Raw genomic sequence first — 17,526 nt, forward strand, 5'->3', positions numbered from 1 at the left:
CTGGACTGGAAAGAGCCCCTTCTAGTTCTGAGCGAAGCCACCTAGTTATCTAGATGAAACGAACAGATGCACAAAATATCCCCCTCGCCCCTACCAGAGGAGAAGGCTGAGCTCTCAAACGTTATTCACAGGGCATCATTCAAGACTTTTCAGATAATTAACTAGAGCGTTCCCCTCCCCCCAAAAAAGTGGTTCCAAATACCACTGTGAATCTCATTCCCTGCCCAATCCGTGCTTCTGAACAGAGCAGGCGACAGGCATGCGTTTAAACAGAGTGTCAAAGAGATGAATCCACAGTTTATCGCTACTATTCATCTTGGCTGGTAAGTGGCCGCCATACTGTTCCTCATTCATTAAAAATGGCTCATTTCCTTTGGCCTTTATTCATTGCCTGATCTTCCTAATGAACTTAATGTAGCAAGTGATGTAATCAGACAAAAGAACTGTAAGGACCCTTTTTCTGCCACTATAAGCAGAATTAAATCATATTTAATTAGGAATTTAGTGCTCACCGAAAGTCTCGATTTAACTGTTCATCACCCATGCTGCTGCCTACGCGCAGCTTTGCTCCCGCCTCTCGCTGGGGCAGGGGACCAGGACTAGCTCTTAGGCTCAGCGCTCCAGGTCGGACACGGCCACCCAGCAGGGAGGTGCCTAACAAGTCCCAGACATGGGGTAATCACCGCATTAGATGTCCCTTAACCCTCCATGGCCAACAGCGCTGGACATGGTCAACATGAAAAGGGACCCAGGCCACGTCAATGGTGCCTGCTTTATAACCAGCACAGAGGAGAGTCCAGCAAAGCTGGGAAGAGTCGAGAGGCACTGTCTCCTGTATTTTGACCCAAAATAGCCACCACCCTATGGTAAGGATGAGAGAATTCTATTTCCAGAAAAAGAAACTAAGAACACAAAAAGGTGGGGAGTGAAAAATCTGTGCCGAAGAAGCTTCGAGGACACCAAGAGGAGCAGACCACAGCTGGAGCGCCTGCCTGCAAGGCGTGCCAGGCGTGCCAGGCCCCGGAGGAGCAGGGAAGGCCTGCAGGGCTGTTTTCTTTTTTTTTGGTTTTGCTTCCTTAGCAGAAATAAGCAGGTTGGAGAAGGTGTTTTGATAAACATGATTTGGTACTCAATAGTGCAGCTGGAGAAAGGATGATGGCTTTGGCGCTGTCCAATCAGGAAGCAGTAAGGTCTCGGACCAAGGTGATGGCAGTGAGGTACCAAGAGGGGGCTTTTTCAAGGGGCCCTGTGAGCAAAGAATTGGTGATGCACTGGACAGTCATGGAGATGGAAAGGAGAAAGATGGGTAAAAACTGTTGGATGCATTTTGGTCCCATTCTTACTCTGACCCCCATCACATCTGTCCTTCCTTCCCGTCTACCAGGGTTCAGCTCCTCACCACCTACCCTGCACAATCATCTCAAAGCCACTCCAGTGAGCATGACTCTCGCCCCGCCGAGCTCAGGCAGCACATACGGGCAGAGCAGGCCACAGGTCAGCCCTCCGCGGACGGTCTCTGAGCAGGTGTCCTGTTGCTCTAAGCACCTCAGGGCAGCAAGTTCTCGGCGGCGTTTCTATAATCGCCAGGCCCTATGCCTGGTACCCACCGCACTGTAGGTGCCAGGTGAGTACTGGTGGAGAGGACAGTGAGGATTTAGCACCATCGTGGTCTTCAAGGACTTTCAATAAAGGCTAAAGCAGTGGCTAGGTGAGTAAAATCTCTCCTTTAGATCAGAGTTCTACAGTGACTCAAAATGATCACTTTCTGCACAGAGCTGCTTTCTGCTAAAGGCCAAACAAGCTTGAAACAAGACAAACGAACAAAAAACCCTTCTATTTGATTCGACATTTCTAAAGAGAGCTGAGAATCTTGATCGACGGTCACCTCCACCTGCCATATCCTGCACCATCATCAGACCTCCAGGCTGGTACAGGACTTCTCACGGCTTTCAAATATGCCTTATTTTTTTTTTTTTTACTAATATGCATTATGTGGAGTCTTCTCACTTAGTCTTTAGTGTAGGTAATTCATAGGGAAGAGGTCAAGGATCAACTATCAATTTGCATAAAGGACAAACTCACTAGGATGCTACATATGCTCTGGGCCCAATAATACAATCTGTCTCATGTCTGAAGGGCACGTTTAGAGGAATTATTTTACACGGAGCTCACATACCAATGAGCCGGGGGAGCTCAGTGTACAGTAAATTCTTCTGACTTTAGCAAATAATACTGTGAGGCTTATTAAGGGACAATGGTAACTTGACAACTGGGGCATAGGTGTCCCACGTATTTAGTTGACATCTCAATATTCTCCATGTATCTTAGAAGCCAAGAGACCTTAAGACTTCAAAAACACTGCTCAGTGCCCACTCCAGAATAAGCCTGAAAAAGAGGAATCTTGAACTGGTAGCAAAAGGGTTGAGCATCAGAAATGAGCAGTAAAAACTGGCAGCTTCCTGGACAGTCTTCACCACAGAGCTTTAACTCTAGGTGATGTGAATTCATCTAATCGAATCGTGGCTGCTCCTGTATTTGAATACAGGACACATTCCAAAGCAAGACAGTCTTGTAAAATATTCTGAATCACACTGGATTACCCGTGTGTTGGGTTCCACTCCTCTGGGCAGACCGCCTGGATGTGACCATCACAGAGGGAAGTGATTCTAGAATATGGATGTTAGATGACTGCAAAGGGCTAGTCTCCTTCCTCACAGACGCCAAACCCTAGGAGCGGATGCAGAAAGAAGTGAGGCCCAAGGAGCTGGTTAATGCGCACACCTTCCAGAGCGATTCATCCACCACCCCTGCCGCTGTGACCATTATGGATTTATTAACGTTAAAGCAATGCAATTCAAACAGGTATCAGAACATTTTAACGTGACGGAACGCTGGCTGAAATATTGCTGCAACCTCTCAGCTGACTGAAGCAAGCTGAGATAATTGTGCTGCCGAGACGAACAGACTCTGCCACCAGATGCCACTCGGGGCCCTGGGCTTTGTCCTCTGAACCTGCATCATTTGATGTAACAATGGCCTCAAGTTATGCTGAGAATCAGCACCCCCCATACTGTGGTGCCCAATGGACACCGCTGACCGCATCCCCTCTGCGCCGGCACATCTTCTGAGGCTTCTCTGCAGAATCAGCGAGGAAGCCCACGCTGAGGAGCTGCTGTCATGTCTCGGGGGCTTCCTGGTACAGCCCTGGTTCACTGAGGATGGGGTCGGGGCGGGGCTGGGGTGGAGAGCAACGGAGTGGAGACCAGGGCCCTGTGCCTCCAGAGTCAAGAGCTGGAACAAGAAAATTATTTGAGAAAAGCGATTAAGCATAAGAGCAACAAGCAGACTGCAAGTAAGCGTGAATCCAGACCGTACGACGTCACTTACAGTGGACTCTTAAAAAAGAAAAGACACAAATGAACTGATTTACAAAACAGAGACAGACTCGCAGACACAGAGGACAAACTGATGCTTACCGGGGGGAAAGCGGGAGGGAAGGGGTACACTGGGAGTTTAAGATTTGCAGACACTAACCACTAAATATAAAACAGATAGACAACCACCTTCTACTGTAGAGCACGGGGAACCATATTCACTACCTTGCAGTGACCTACGATTCAGAAAAATATGAAGAGGAACACATGCAGGTGTACGTGTGACTGGAGCACCGTGCTGCAGACCCGAAACGGACACAACATTGTAAACTGACCCTACTTCAGTGAAAAAAAATAGTGAAGTCATGTCTGGAAAACACACCAAAGCCCTTCTTTTGCATTTTTCTTTGGAGCTGCTTTCATTTCTGGAAATAAACGTTAATTCCCTCCTTTCTGAATTCACTCATCTTTTCTTTATGTGCTATCTCCCACTCCCCGTGAGCCTTCTCGTCTCTTTCTAATGGACCAAAAGAGACTAGAAGCAGCGCCCGCCTGCAGCGCGCGGCCACGCCGGGGCTCCCACCGCCGCGCGGGCGAGGAGCGAGCCGGCCACCCGAGGCAGTGCGGCGTCACACAAAGTCGCTTCCAGAAAGCCCCTCTCTGAGGGTGACAGTGTGTGTGTGAGTGTCTGTGACCAGGGGAACAACAGGAAGGGAGCGACGGAGTCCAGCAGGTAAACTGAGAACGCTGCATTTGAATAGAGTCGCCTCGGTTTCCCCATGTTCAACAGCAAGGCTGCCTACTGACTGCTCCCGAGGGCAGGCCCGTGCCCTCGAGAAGGGCGCTGGGTCACTGCTGAACCGTGATAACCTCTCTCCTCGTGCTTATTTACCTCTGTAGGTTGTAATTCTGGTGGGTGGCAGAGGTATTATACCACGTCTTTTGGGTTTTTTTCCTTCCGAGCACATTTCTTAAACGAAATGCATGGACCTCTGGGGTCTAAAGCCGCAGACGTAGCAGCCAGAAGGTAACCACTGTGCTACTTACACACGAGTTTAATACTTTCCTCCTGATCGTCTCCTCTAATAAAATGCAGAAAAGGCTTGAGTGTCTGTTCTACACAAGTGGGGAGAAGCAAAGAACCCAGAAGGAGGGGCCGGGGGGAGATGCCATGACGTGACGTCTTGCCAATTTCACCATCTGGCCGGGACCCTCCTCCATGTCACCAGATCCCCCTGGAGGGGAAGGACCACGAGACAGTGTTCAGTTCTGGTCCCACACTCTCTTCAACAGACCCAAATCCAAAGAGCTTCAACAGTTCAAGCTAGCTGAGTGACGTCCACGAGCCCAGAGCTGTGGATCTCTGTGACATGCATAAATATCAGAAGAAAGCAAGTCACAAACACAGAAGCTCTAAGTATAAAATAAAGCAAAAGACCCCCCACCAGTCAGTCACCAAGCCAGTAAAACGCTAACAAGAGGGAATCCCAGCAAAATCCCTATTCAGCCCCAAACCTTCTCCACATCTTACTCCAGCGATGACCCTAGCAGATCACACGAAACTGAGACAGGAGGTTAGATTCAGACATTTTAGAAAGATTCTTGTACCTGTCATTGTAAAGCCACCATCTGCTTAGATACAACCACCCCAAAATTCAATTAACCAGAATATCTCATTCCTCACAGATTTCGACCCCTTGGGGTTTTACTGCCTCCATTTCACCGTACGCAACATTAAGTACGTCTAACTCCCAAAGCGGAACATACAATTATTCCTTTTGTCAATGAAAATCTCGGGTGGAAATCATCACCAGTGTGAACCCTGCCATTTCAGGTTGTTAAATTCAAATGAATATAAATGCTACTGCCTCTAAATTATCTTTCTAATTTGAGGCATAAATGGGCTTTTTGCCCTCACCTTCAAGGCTCGCCTTTAATATTCTGTGAAAGATAAATTACATTATTATCTTAGGAGAGTCTGCTGAAAATTATTGAGTTTTTAGTTCTAGAAGCTGAAGATATTTCTTGTTTGACAAAGTGTATCAATACTTGTCACTGACATAGAGATTGGATTTTTAAGGCATTGATGGAGAGGAAGAAACAAAACAAATTTTACCCTGGCATTCATTCTAAAGACAAACATCTAAATAAATCAGGTCTGGCTAAGAACATACCTGAGGCCTTGGCAGGATTTAATTACACACGGAGCTGGCAAATCTACAGTTGTCATCCACAAGCAGACGGCAGGACTCCTCAAATCATCCTGATACTGACACGTCACAGGCAGTTGACTTTCAAACACACCGAAGGCTTCCAGCCAGAGCTGATCAACAGCATGGCGGCCGCCAGAGGAGTCCACTGACCACGATCGCTTGAGGCAACTTTCCTTGTTTTAGATTTGGTCTTCTAATTGTTGCCAGTTTTTAACAGCAAAATAGGAATCAAGCTGACCCCTGACAATGACAACACAAACACACAAGCACGACGCTCGCTGCTGCATATGCGTTTTGTGGGCGCATCTGTTTAGAACTCACAACCCTTCGAGTTTGCGCGGCTGTCCATTTCACAGAGGAGGAAACTGAGTCCTGGAGGAATTATGCCACTTGCCCAAGGTTTTAAGGATGGTCCACACGACAAAAGAAGCACTTGAATCAGTAAATGAAGAAAGGCTCATAGGAAAACAAGGGGCCCGGGGTGGGGGCACGGATCTAATGATATTGAGTGCAACACTTAAATTCCACTGACTGTAACTCCTTTTTACCCTTCAAGTTTGAGTATCAGGAGACTCTAGGCTCTAGTCTCCCATCCCCAGACAGGTGCCTGAAAAAATGCACTTTTGTTTCTTCTTACATAACTCAGTGGTAACAATAATAGCAAATACTCACAAAGCACTCATTCTTGGCCGGGCTCTATTCTTTTTTTTTTTCAATTAAAGTATAGTTGATTTACACTGTTGTGTTGGTCTCTGGAGCACACCACAGTGATTCTGATGAGAGGTTTTTCATCTAGGTTGTTAAAAGATACTGAATGCTGTACTATATGGTAGCACCTTATTGTTCACCTAGTTTGTATACAGTGTTTGCATCTGCTAGTGCTAACCTCCTAACTTATCCTCCCCTGCCACCTTCTCCTTTGGTAACCGTAAGTTTGTTTTCTATGTCTGTGAGTCTGTTGCTATTTTGTAAATAAGTTCATGTGTATCATTTTTAGGATTCCACATATAAGTGATGTCATATGGTGTTTGTCTTTCTCTGTCTGACTTACTTCACTTAGTATGATCATCTCTAGGTTCATCCATGTTGCTGCAAATGGCATTATTTCATTTTTTATGGCTAAGTAGTATTCCACCGTATAAATTTACCACAACTTCTTTATCCAGTCATCTGTGAATGGACATTTAGGTTGCTTCCATGTCTTGGCTATTGTAAAAAGTGCTGCTGTGAACATTGGGGTGCAGGTGTCTTTTCAAATTAAGAGTTTTCTCTGGATATACGCCCAGGAGTGGGACTGCTGGATCATATGGTAAGTCCACTTTTAGTTTTTTAAGGAGTCTCCATACTGTTTTCCATAGTGGCTGCACTAAACGACATTCCCATCAACAGTGTTAGGTTCCATTCTTAACACTTTATTATTTTCTCCCCACTTCACAGGGGAGGAGATTGAGGCACAGAGAGGCTGATTTGCCCACTGCCACGCGGGTCGTAAGTGGAGGAGTGGGGTTCTGAGCAGCAATAATCTGGCCCCGATGTCTGTTTTCTTAGTCACCGCGTATCAGCACAATTCCCTTGATCCAACTTTCTCTAACACCTGCACTTACTGCACTCTTCCTTGTCTCAGTAGGGCCACAAAAACCCGGTGTGGCTCTCTAGGACCCGGGCCACTTCCATCTACGCTTGCGTGCACACAAGTCATTATATCCCCTTGCACTTTATGGACACGGGAGCTCTGGAAGGCTGCCTCAGGCACACCTTGACGGCATACCTGAAGTCACCATTCCCTGGAGTCTCCCTAAAGAACGAGCCACGTGTCCTGCCAAATCTACCCAAGATCCTGCCGCTCCATTCCCAGTCCTCCGCCTGCACGCACCAAGGGCACAGAGCTGCTTCTCAGGAGCACACCAGCATCCAGCCTTGCTCCGTGTCTGCCCACATCTAGGATGGCCTTACTCTCGGGGGCTATCCTTCATGAATTCGACCTCCAAGTTCAAGTCCGTGTCAGAGGCTGGGGACACGAACAGTGCTGGGGAATGAGGCAGGCCCATGCACAGGCGAAAAAGCTACCAGAGACAAAGGAAGTTTAAGAGACAAGGCAAAAGTTTACTGGGTACACTGCTCTAGGCAACAGGGGCCACACAGACGGGAGGGGCCCGTGTGAGTGCTGGGGGGAGCGTGCAGGGTCTTTTACTGGGAAGGGATTGATGAACACAGGGAGGGGGCTACGTGATCAGCTCATGCACGAGTTTTTGACTGGCTGTGGGTGAAGTCAGAGGGTCTGTGAGGGGCACTGGGACTTATGACTCCGGGAAGATGGAGACATGGGGTTGAGGTAGACCAGCTGGTCTGGAACTTCTCATTGAGCGTTTAGACATCACCCAGGGCTACTAATTCTGCCAGGGAAAACACACATCAGAAAAGGATGCACTTTATTTTCTAAAGAGAGGCAGGCAGATGTCCAAGGGCTAGAAGTTTGGGGAGGGGGTTACGGGGCCTTGGCAGGCACCCATTGGCACCACAAACAGGAAGACAAAACTTGAGATTTTGCCTGCCCTCATTAACACTTCAACCAAGGCAGATAGGTCCCTGCTTCCACCCAACTTACGGAGCTATCGAATCACCAGGAGATGAGGTTCGGTGTCACTGGTGTCATGGTGTCACCAACACATCTCCTGGACACCCTCCACAGTGTCCAGGACAGAACTTTGATTCGACTCCAGCTTCCACAGCAAACTGAGAGGAAACCAAGCCCAGAGAGGTTAATGGCTCAAAGACTCTCAGACAGAGGCACCCCTCAGTCACTAACACTTCAGTTTTGAAGTGTTTTCCATGGAACAGGGAGCAGGACTCCCATCTCCAAGCCAGGAGCAGGCTAAGAGTCTAGAAACATGCACGGGGAATTAACCCAACACGACTGTCTCCTCTGAAACATTCCATTGTTGTTGTTGTTGTTTTGTGCATTTGGACTACAAACCCCCCAGTGTTCAAGGGTTTCTTTGAGGACTATTTCACCATCATCGCATAGCTGGATTGACAGGCATCACAGACACTTCCAGCAGGCTGGCTTCTTTGGCCCAAATTAGTAAGGAAGTACTAGGTTTGTGCAACATGCTGGGAAATGTCAGTCCACTAGACATTGGCCAAACACCGACCTGCAGTCAGAGGCAAAAGCGTTCCCATGATTAAATCCTCAGCACAAGTCCCGCAGCGAGGAGAACGTGAACATTCAGCACAATGCAGCTCAACAACAGATACCTGTCTGCAATGTGTAGTTAGGGTTTTACTTCCTCATCTTGATTCACAAGCTCCAGATACGCAGTGTTTTATACCGAGAAACTTTCTTGGACGTACGACTTTATCCTAGGCTTAGGCTCGTGAACCAATTTTCATTCCTTAGAGTCACTGAAATGAGCAGATCAATTACATATACCTTTTCTTTTTTTAATTTGCTAGATGAATGGACATTAGAATCCCACTTCTGCGGGAAAGTTTCTTTCCTCAGTGAGCCTTAGCAACCTCCTTTCTAAAATGAGCTACAGAAGGACCCCAGATTCTCACAGGATGATTCAGGTGAAATAAAAACACAGGTGCAGGGCTCTTAGCATAGGGCCCAGCACAGAGGACGGCTCTCCAAACAGACAACTGATGTACACACATGAACGTATGTAATTTGTATAGAGTAGTAATACAAAGAAAGCTAAATCTTTTTTTTTTTCTGATGTGGCCATTTAATGATCTGTGACTGATCAAAGGGCATGCAGACCTTAAAAGTCAGCTGCTAAAAGGCTCACCACTATATATAAACATAGATTAAAAAAAACAAATTTCTTCTGTACAGCACAGGGAACTGTATTCAGTATCTTGTAATAACCTTTAATGAAAAAGAATATGAAAATGAATATACGTATATATGTGTGTATAGATGCATGACAGGGGCGTTACGCTGTACATGAGAAACTGACACACTGTAACCGACTGTACTTCAATTAGTAAAAAAACTCGACTGCTATAAATTCAAACAGAGACAGTACATAGGATTCTGGCTGCCATAGCGCTGCTGATGATGCTGGCAAGATTCTCAGCGCTTGCCTGTACCCTGTGATAGAAGGACTGACATCGCCCAACTTTACAGATGAGAACACGGACGCCTGGACTGTTCAAATGACCTGCCGTGGTCGCACAGCTGGTGTTTGGGGCTGGACCCCAGGGAGTCTGATTCCACAGCTCACACTCTCACCCTTCACAAAACGAAATGCTCCTCTGACCTGCCCATAGTTCAGTCGTCCAGGTGACAGAGGCCCGGGGGGGACTCAAATGAAAACCGAGGAAGTCCCCCTTTTGTCATCTCTCAGGGGTCAGAGAGTGGCGAGCCCCGCTCAGCATGGGTGACTGGACTTACTCCAAAGCAGGGTTGTTCTGAGAACCAAACAGGTAACCATGTGCTCTAAGAACACGTATCTTAGGCACCCAGGAATTGTTGCCTCTGAATCTGAACTAATTTTATAAACAACGTAAGAAGGACTGGCGTCACGGCATGCTCTCCGTTCTCCACTCAGAGCCACTCATCCCCGAGTACTTCCCAGTGGGCACCCCCGGCTCCCCACCTTCTGACGTGGCTGTGGTAGAAGTGCTCTCTTCAAAAATATTAAGGAGAGTGCACGTTGAAGTAAGTACCTTCCAGCGCCCCCACTGTCACAGCACGGAGGAGGACACTGACAGCTTGTTCATCTATTTACTTGCACCACGAATGGTCTTGAGTCAGACAAGTCAGTGAGGCTCTCAATACCTGTGGTTTGCAGCCTTCACTTATTGAGGTCCTACTGTGTGTCCGAGTTACCTTTAACCCTGAGGCCAAAGTTACTTTTAGTCCTTACAGCCACTGGATGAGTTAAATCTTGTTACCTTCCCTTTTACAGATGAATGAAATAGAGGCTGCAGAAGATTAAGTAGCTTTCCCAAGGTCACGGTGAGAAGCAGAGGTGGGATTCGAACTCAGTTCCGCCTGAATTCAAAACCTCCACAGAGTCCTTCTGTAACCGAGCAGGGCCCCAGGGCGCCTTCCCGGGAAAGACCCCTCCCCCGTGTCCTCTGCGGCAGCTCCTCTCTGAAGCACCCAGATAGGAGTCTCTCATGCATATTTCCTGAGTTTTTCAGATGCCAGGTATCACCACCAAAGGGAAGACATTAACTGCGTGATGATGGAGAGCACGTGGCCCCCAGACCTTCTGGTGCCTGGCGGGGTTGAGGGTCTTGACCACCGTGTTCCCTCCACATCAGCCAATCAGAGACTGTGCACGAGCTGATCACATGCTCTGCGACCCACCTCCCCTCCCTCACCTGGCCTTTAAATACGCTTTGCTGAAACCCTTCGGGGAGTTTGGGGTTTTCTTGGGCACAAGCCACCCCATCCTCCTTGCTCAGCCCTGCCATAAACCTTTCTCTGCTCTGAACTCCGACGTTACAGCTTGTTTGGCCTCGCGGTGCATTGGGCACACAGATTTGCCTTTAGTACCACCTTCTATCACATCCAGCTGCTTCAGCAAGATGCCAAGAAATCAAGACAGAGAGGAAGACGGAGACAAATGGGGATCTGAATAGAAACAGAATGTCTGATTGTCATGGCGGACTCTGAAGGTTTCCGAGCAGTTCACCCCAGGATGCGGTGCGCACCCTGAGAGCAGAGTGGGGGAGGATCTCAGAGCTCACGCCCTGACGAGCAGAGGCCGGTGCTAGTCTTGATTTTTGTGGGGGAAATCACGGACTTGAGTTTTGGAAGAGTGACAGCCTACAGGGGAGAAAGAAGTGGGTTCCCGGAGACACGAAACACCACATAACTCTGGGCCTGGAGCCAATGTTCAGGGAAGCACCCACGGCCCGCCCCCACCCCCACCCCTCACAGCTTGCACCTGGAGGCAACAGGACTGAATCTTGTGTTTGGTACCAGAAACGGAAGCAGCAGGCAGCAGGCGCAGCACGAGGGAGGCCTGAGCAAGGCCTTGTCTGGTCTCTAGAGAGTGAACAGCCTGCCTCCAACTTCCTGAGCATCTCCCGGAAGACCTCAAACCGAGAGAGTGGGGAACAACTTCCAGGCCACACGCCAGGCCAGGCGCACACACACATGTGAGTTCCAGGTGTCCGTCAGAAACTGAACACCTGCCCGTCTTCTCTCTTGGGGGCCCTTTTGCCCACACCTCCAGAGGGAGTAGGAGTGGCCCTTGGCTTTCCGGTTCTGCCTGCGGATTCAGGGCAGCCCAGCGCACCTGCTGTGTTCGAAATGAAATACACCCTTGAAGACAGAATATGGACAGAAGCCGGCGGAAGCTTCTTTCCAGAGCAGGTTGCGTTACCTCCCTGCCTCCTTGCACAAATGGGTGCTGAGACCCCTGCCACGTCTCATCCACCTCACCTCCTCTTCCTTTAATTCTTCTCCATCTTCTTCCCCTCACAGCCTTTCTGGGAAAGGGCCTGGGGGAAGAGGCGGATGGAACAGCGGAATGCATGTTTTTGGTGAGCAGGAATGTCATCTGGCCTGGGTGGAGGGACAGCAGCAATGGGTTTACAAACGTAAAGTGGACACCCGGCTTCCCCATCCGAAACCCGCCTGCACGTGACTTGCCGGAAATGTCATGTCTGCGGCACCCAAAAGGGCAGAGCGGGTGGGGGATGCAGGATTATTTGATTCCATGAAACGAATTCTTTATGAAGCTCATTACAACCATGGAAATTCACCAAGAGGCTGTCAGTGGTCCCACCCCAGCTCGGCAGAGGCCAAAATAAAGCATGAGGAGGTAATAGCAAAGGTGGGTGCGGGGAACAAGGCTCGCAGCAGAGGTGGGCGGCAAGCGGCGGTTACAGGTGGGGAGGAAGACCCTCCTCCCTGTTCTCAGAGGAAGAAGCCAAGGCAACACTCCCGGCCCTGCGCAGTGAGCGCGCCGAAGGCACCGCGGCCGCCCGGTGTCTGAGCGGGCCCAGGCCTTCGCTGAGTGTTTAAGGTCTTGATGGTTTTTACCATCATGTACCGTGATACGTTAAAACTAGACGTGAATATTTTGGCAAAAGGCTTTGGTACCAATGGAGTCAAAATGCGTCCTTTAAAGAAGATCCCCTCCAACCATGTACCTCCAGAGACGTGTTAAAACAGGCGGGGCTCTGGGGCTGGCTCAACCAGAAAGACACGGTCCACGCCTGCGCTCTCGGGAGGTGCGGGCAAGGGGCCCCCAAGAGAGACGGAGGGCAGCTGTTTGGTTTCTGGTGGACACCTGGAACTCACACACGTGTGTGCACCTGGCCTGGCCCGCAACCTGGAACTTGCTCCCACCCTCCTGGTTCCGGGTCTTCCAGGAGATGCTCAGGAAGCTGGAGGCTGGCTGTCGGCTCTCTAGAGGCCAGGGGAGTCCATGCTCGGGCCTCCCTGGTGCTGAGCCCGCTGCCTGCTGCTTCTGTTTAATACATTCTGTCTCCCCTCAAGTTAACATACAGAGTAGACAGCTTGCTTCACGAGTAGCATTAATACATGGATGAATGTGACGCCTGGACAACGCACTTGCTTTACCCCAACATGTCCTCTGTTCTACTTACGTGCAGGAGGGCACTTCACTTCTCTGCTATCAATTAAACACCTACTTACTGAGCACCTACTGTGTGCTGAGGTCTGAACTCGACTCTGGGGAAGGTGTGCAAGCCACTCAAGGGGGCTTCTGCTCTGACCGCGGAGGCAGGGCTCGCCCCCAGGGGAAACAGGCAAGGGAGGACGTCTGGAGGCAGGTGGCCCGAGCAACGCTGAAGGGCTGGGACAGAAGCGCAGGAGGGTGAGGCGTCCGTGGGAAGGAGGACGCTGGAGGGTCGCTGGGGCTGAGGAGGTGCCGTTAGGAACCCCAGACAGTCCAGACTGCGAGCGCAGCGGTGTGGGATACGCGGCATTCGAGCAGGAACAGTGAGTCGCCGCGGTGGCTCGGGGCGAGGGGCCCTGGAGGAGCTGGCTACAGACGAGCCTGCAGGACAAGCACAGCGGCCTGGGAAGGGCTGCACTGGGGTCTGAACTTGCCCATGCAGGCTGGGGTCAACGAGCAGGTCCCGCACAGAAGCAGGAGCAAGTACTCCCGGCCACGCCGTCTCTGCAGCACCTACCCAACCCCGCCCTGACAGGGCGAAAGCGGCAGGGACGCATGTAAATGAGTGGCCGCATGTAATGAGTGGGCGTGGCTGCGTTCCGGCCAGACTTCAGCGACAGAACCTGGCAGGGGGACGCACTGACCCACACTGGGCTTGCTGCTTCCTGCTGCAGGCGACGGGAAGCCCCTAAGGGTTAAGCAAGAACTGACCTGACAGTGAGGATGTTACAGAGGTCGCGGTGCTACTGCTTGGAGGATACCCTGGAGGGAAAGGTGAGAGGCAGAGGGGCTGATGGGGAGACGACGAGGGCAGGCCTTTGTGCTTCCGACAGACGATGCTCTGTGGGTCTAAGGCCCCGGAACACGTCATTTGCACAGTGCCCTCTCCTCTCAGGGCATCGACTCACAACCACTCTCCAGCCTCAAGTTACACGAACGAAGGCATCATTCTGAACCCAGACGCGTTTCCTAAGGTGCACGCTGACAACGATGCCTGCTAAATTACGGATGGACCAGCACAAAGACAACTTGTAAATCTGACGGAGGGTAGGAGATGTAAAGGACGGCTTGCAAAGGAAAATGAGGAAAATCAGGGTTTGATGAAGGCAGCACAGGGGCCGCCATGGTAAATGAGCACCATCAGCCCTTTTTGCTTTTAATATTGAAGTGAGACAGAGGACTTGGACCAACGCCCTCATCAGTGACTGAGTCCTCTTTCTTCTCAGGATAAAACCAATTTGCTAAGTGAGGAGATAAGAAAGAACAGTAACAGAAACAACAAAACCAACCCTCCTTGCGCATCCTTCTGAAGAGGATTTCCAAACAGGCTCTGCCAGTCCTGCTTTCATGAACACACACGTCCTGTGGTCCTTAACAACACCCACCTGCAGTGATACGCTGAAGTTTCCACAAACCGGAACTCAACTGAATGTGCCGACTCTAAATCTTTGTTACAGGGACTCCGGCACTAAGTCTTCATGAAGGGACAAACGTAATCCTCAGCGCAGCCTGAGTAGGAACCACGGTTTTGGAGTCATGAGGTTCTTTGATAAAATGAGGACCTGCTTCAAGACCCTCCGATGCAGGATGTCCCCATGTTTTAAAAGAGCCGTGTTCCAAATTTCTCTGTGCAATCTGAGTAGCATTTTCCCCCAGAAACATGCCAACAATGTGGGTTAGTTCCCAGGCTAACCCTTCAAAAGCTTATTTAAACCAAAAGAAAAATGAAAACAGTAGGAGGCAATGGCTTTGCAGTCCTAGTAACTAAGCAAATCAAAAGAAATTAAGATTAGAAAATGATTTTTTAAAATTTTCTCTTAAAAGCAGGGAGTTGAAGAAAATAAAAGAGAGCATTCATTTTGAGATTTCCTTTAGCTGCACTCTCCCCTGCTCCCCGGTCATTCATTAGGTCCCAGATGCATCAGCTTTCTTGCTTTATTCTTTGAAGACTACAAGCTTGCCCTTGCCGCCAGGCCTTGATAGCTGCTGATCTATCAGTCAGGAACACATTTCCAAGAGATTTTTAAGTGTCTAAATCTTTATTATCACGGCCTCTGAGGGCCCTCCATGAATATACAGCGGAGACCCTTCCTGCCCCAGTCAGCATCTGGAACCTCACCCTGGGCCCCTTATATCCTGGTAAGTTGTTCAATTAAATATTCGACTGTTGAATGGACCCTCCAAAGTTTCTTTATTTCATTATTTTTAAGATTTCTTTCTTTTCTCTAATATAATTTCTAATTTTCTCCAATTCTTTCATTCCAAAACCCACCCATGATTTGATAGAGACACCCAGGCTAAGAACCATTTTCTCATGACTCACAAAAAAAAAAAAAAAGAACCATTTTCTTAATATTTATTGATCAACACAAATAACTCAGTCCCTCAGTAACAGAATAATGGTCAAGGGCGGGGAGAGAGAAGTAGAGGGAAGAAGGTTTTACATAAAGCGTATGCATGTATCGACGAAAGAGAGAGTATAACGCTGGCGCAATGGACTGGATGTCTATAAAAAGCGTAAAAATGGGGCAATTGACGGGCGGAAGCAAAGCCTCCCAAAGAAGCAAAAGGGAAGCTCTGAAAAAGACCAAAATATTCTCATGGCCTCTAGGGGGCACCACTGGCACAGTGCAGGGTTGTGATTCAATGTGTATTTTGTACTGAGCAGAGAAAACCATGCTAACAGGAAGCAAAGAACAATGAGAATGACATTTACTGAAAATGTCCCGCGAGCGAGAGATTTTGCCAAGTACTTCTATATGTAATTCTTACAACAATCTTTCGAGGCTCATATTATATTGTCCTTATTTTTCCAACAGAGGAAACTGAAATTCAAACTTCAATAATTTAAAGCAAAGAACATTCTGAATTATGGATCCAGATTTGAATCAAAGGATTTTTTTCTGACATTTCTCCAGGAAGGAAATATGTCAGATGTGTTTACTTATAAACATCAACATCAAAATTTACAGAATAAGCAATGAGCAAGCTTGACTGGATAATTTTCTTTTTAAAAAAGTAAACTTTTGCTTAATAAAAACTGCTTTTAATTATAATATTATCTAGTTATTCTAGGGTCTGCGAGAGTAATTTCAACTACAAAACAACTTTGCACAGTGGCTGCATTCCCCCATTCTCTCCTATGATCATCGTCAGGGTCAACGGGTTTGTAATAAGCAGATTCTGTAGTGAGTCACAGGTGTCACAAGCCCTGGACTTGCCTACTTTCACGACCAGTGAAGAAACAAAATAGCTGAAAAATTACTCCAAGGAACCCAAAACAGGAAAAATAAAAGAACAGACAGTTTTCCCATGTTAGCTTATCTGCTTCCAGCACTGAACCACCTGAACGTCCATGTACCACGTCCTCACCAGGGCTGGCGTACTGCCCCCTTGTAGATGGAATCAATGAACAAAGGAAGTAGCTTCTATTACCACATCCCTGTCCACAAGAATTGTGGTATCGGGTGTCACCGAATGCAAGCAGGTGATAGATCAAACCAGAAAAGGTAGCTCTGGGCATGTTGTTTGAGCTCTAAAAATGTGTACTTAAAAATGAAGCCCCCTGGATTTTAGGTTTCTGAGCGCTGTGTTTTTTTCTTTTTTTCTCTGTTTACTTAGTTTTGTATCATTTATTCTCATGCTTTCACTCTACAAAATAAGTGCAACTCAAGCTCTTTCAAAGAAACCAGGACGTAAACGAATGCATCATTTTGACAGTGGAAAATGACAAAACGTCCTTCAGAATCTCTCCATACTTGGCTGATAAATGAGCCACACCAACTGCAAATTCTAATACCAAGCAAAGACCAGTGATCGCAAGTGAGCCCATTCAGAACAGAACGAGGAAGACAGCACGGGTGCTTGACGGTTAGTAAAAGGGAAGGATTGATTCTTTGTTGATTTGTAAAAAATGAGCAAGATGGAAAATGAGTTACATTGCAACTTACAGCTCTCAGTTAATTACTTACTTACCCAAGCACCACTACAAAACGATGATTATGCAGCCTTTATTTCTAAATTAATTTCTAATTGCTTATTTGTTTCTAAAACAGGCAGTGTGAAAAATTTAAATCTATAGAAATTAGCGAAGTGTATACACACACACACACACACACACACATATAATGTGCATAAGACAAATTCAGACTTACCCCCTCTGCTTAACGTTATATTTTACCTAAAAAGAAAAATATTTAAAATAACTTAAGGATGTTTACCTAATTATAATGCTGTTTATATACATAAATGTAAACCATTACTATAAATGAGTCCTTAAAGTTTAATTTTAAAATTGATAAAAACGATCAGAAATCTCAGTAAAAGCCC

The 17,526-nt window shown here is 47.9% G+C and overlaps 1 protein-coding gene and 1 long non-coding RNA gene across 5 annotated transcripts in view; one reads left to right on the plus strand and one right to left on the minus strand.

The window, feature by feature from the left end:
- CTNNA2 (catenin alpha 2) overlaps positions 1-17,526 on the minus strand; it is a 933,346-nt gene that overhangs the window by 557,540 nt on the left and 358,280 nt on the right. The gene's annotated exons all lie outside the window — the stretch shown is intronic.
- On the plus strand, positions 3,117-3,832 carry LOC140690048 (uncharacterized). Its single transcript, XR_012065241.1, has 2 exons — positions 3,117-3,352; positions 3,552-3,832. It is a non-coding gene; the product is annotated as an uncharacterized lncRNA (long non-coding RNA).

The sequence above is a fragment of the Vicugna pacos genome, chromosome 28 (assembly GCF_048564905.1).
Source record: "Vicugna pacos chromosome 28, VicPac4, whole genome shotgun sequence".
NCBI lineage: Eukaryota > Metazoa > Chordata > Mammalia > Artiodactyla > Camelidae > Vicugna > Vicugna pacos.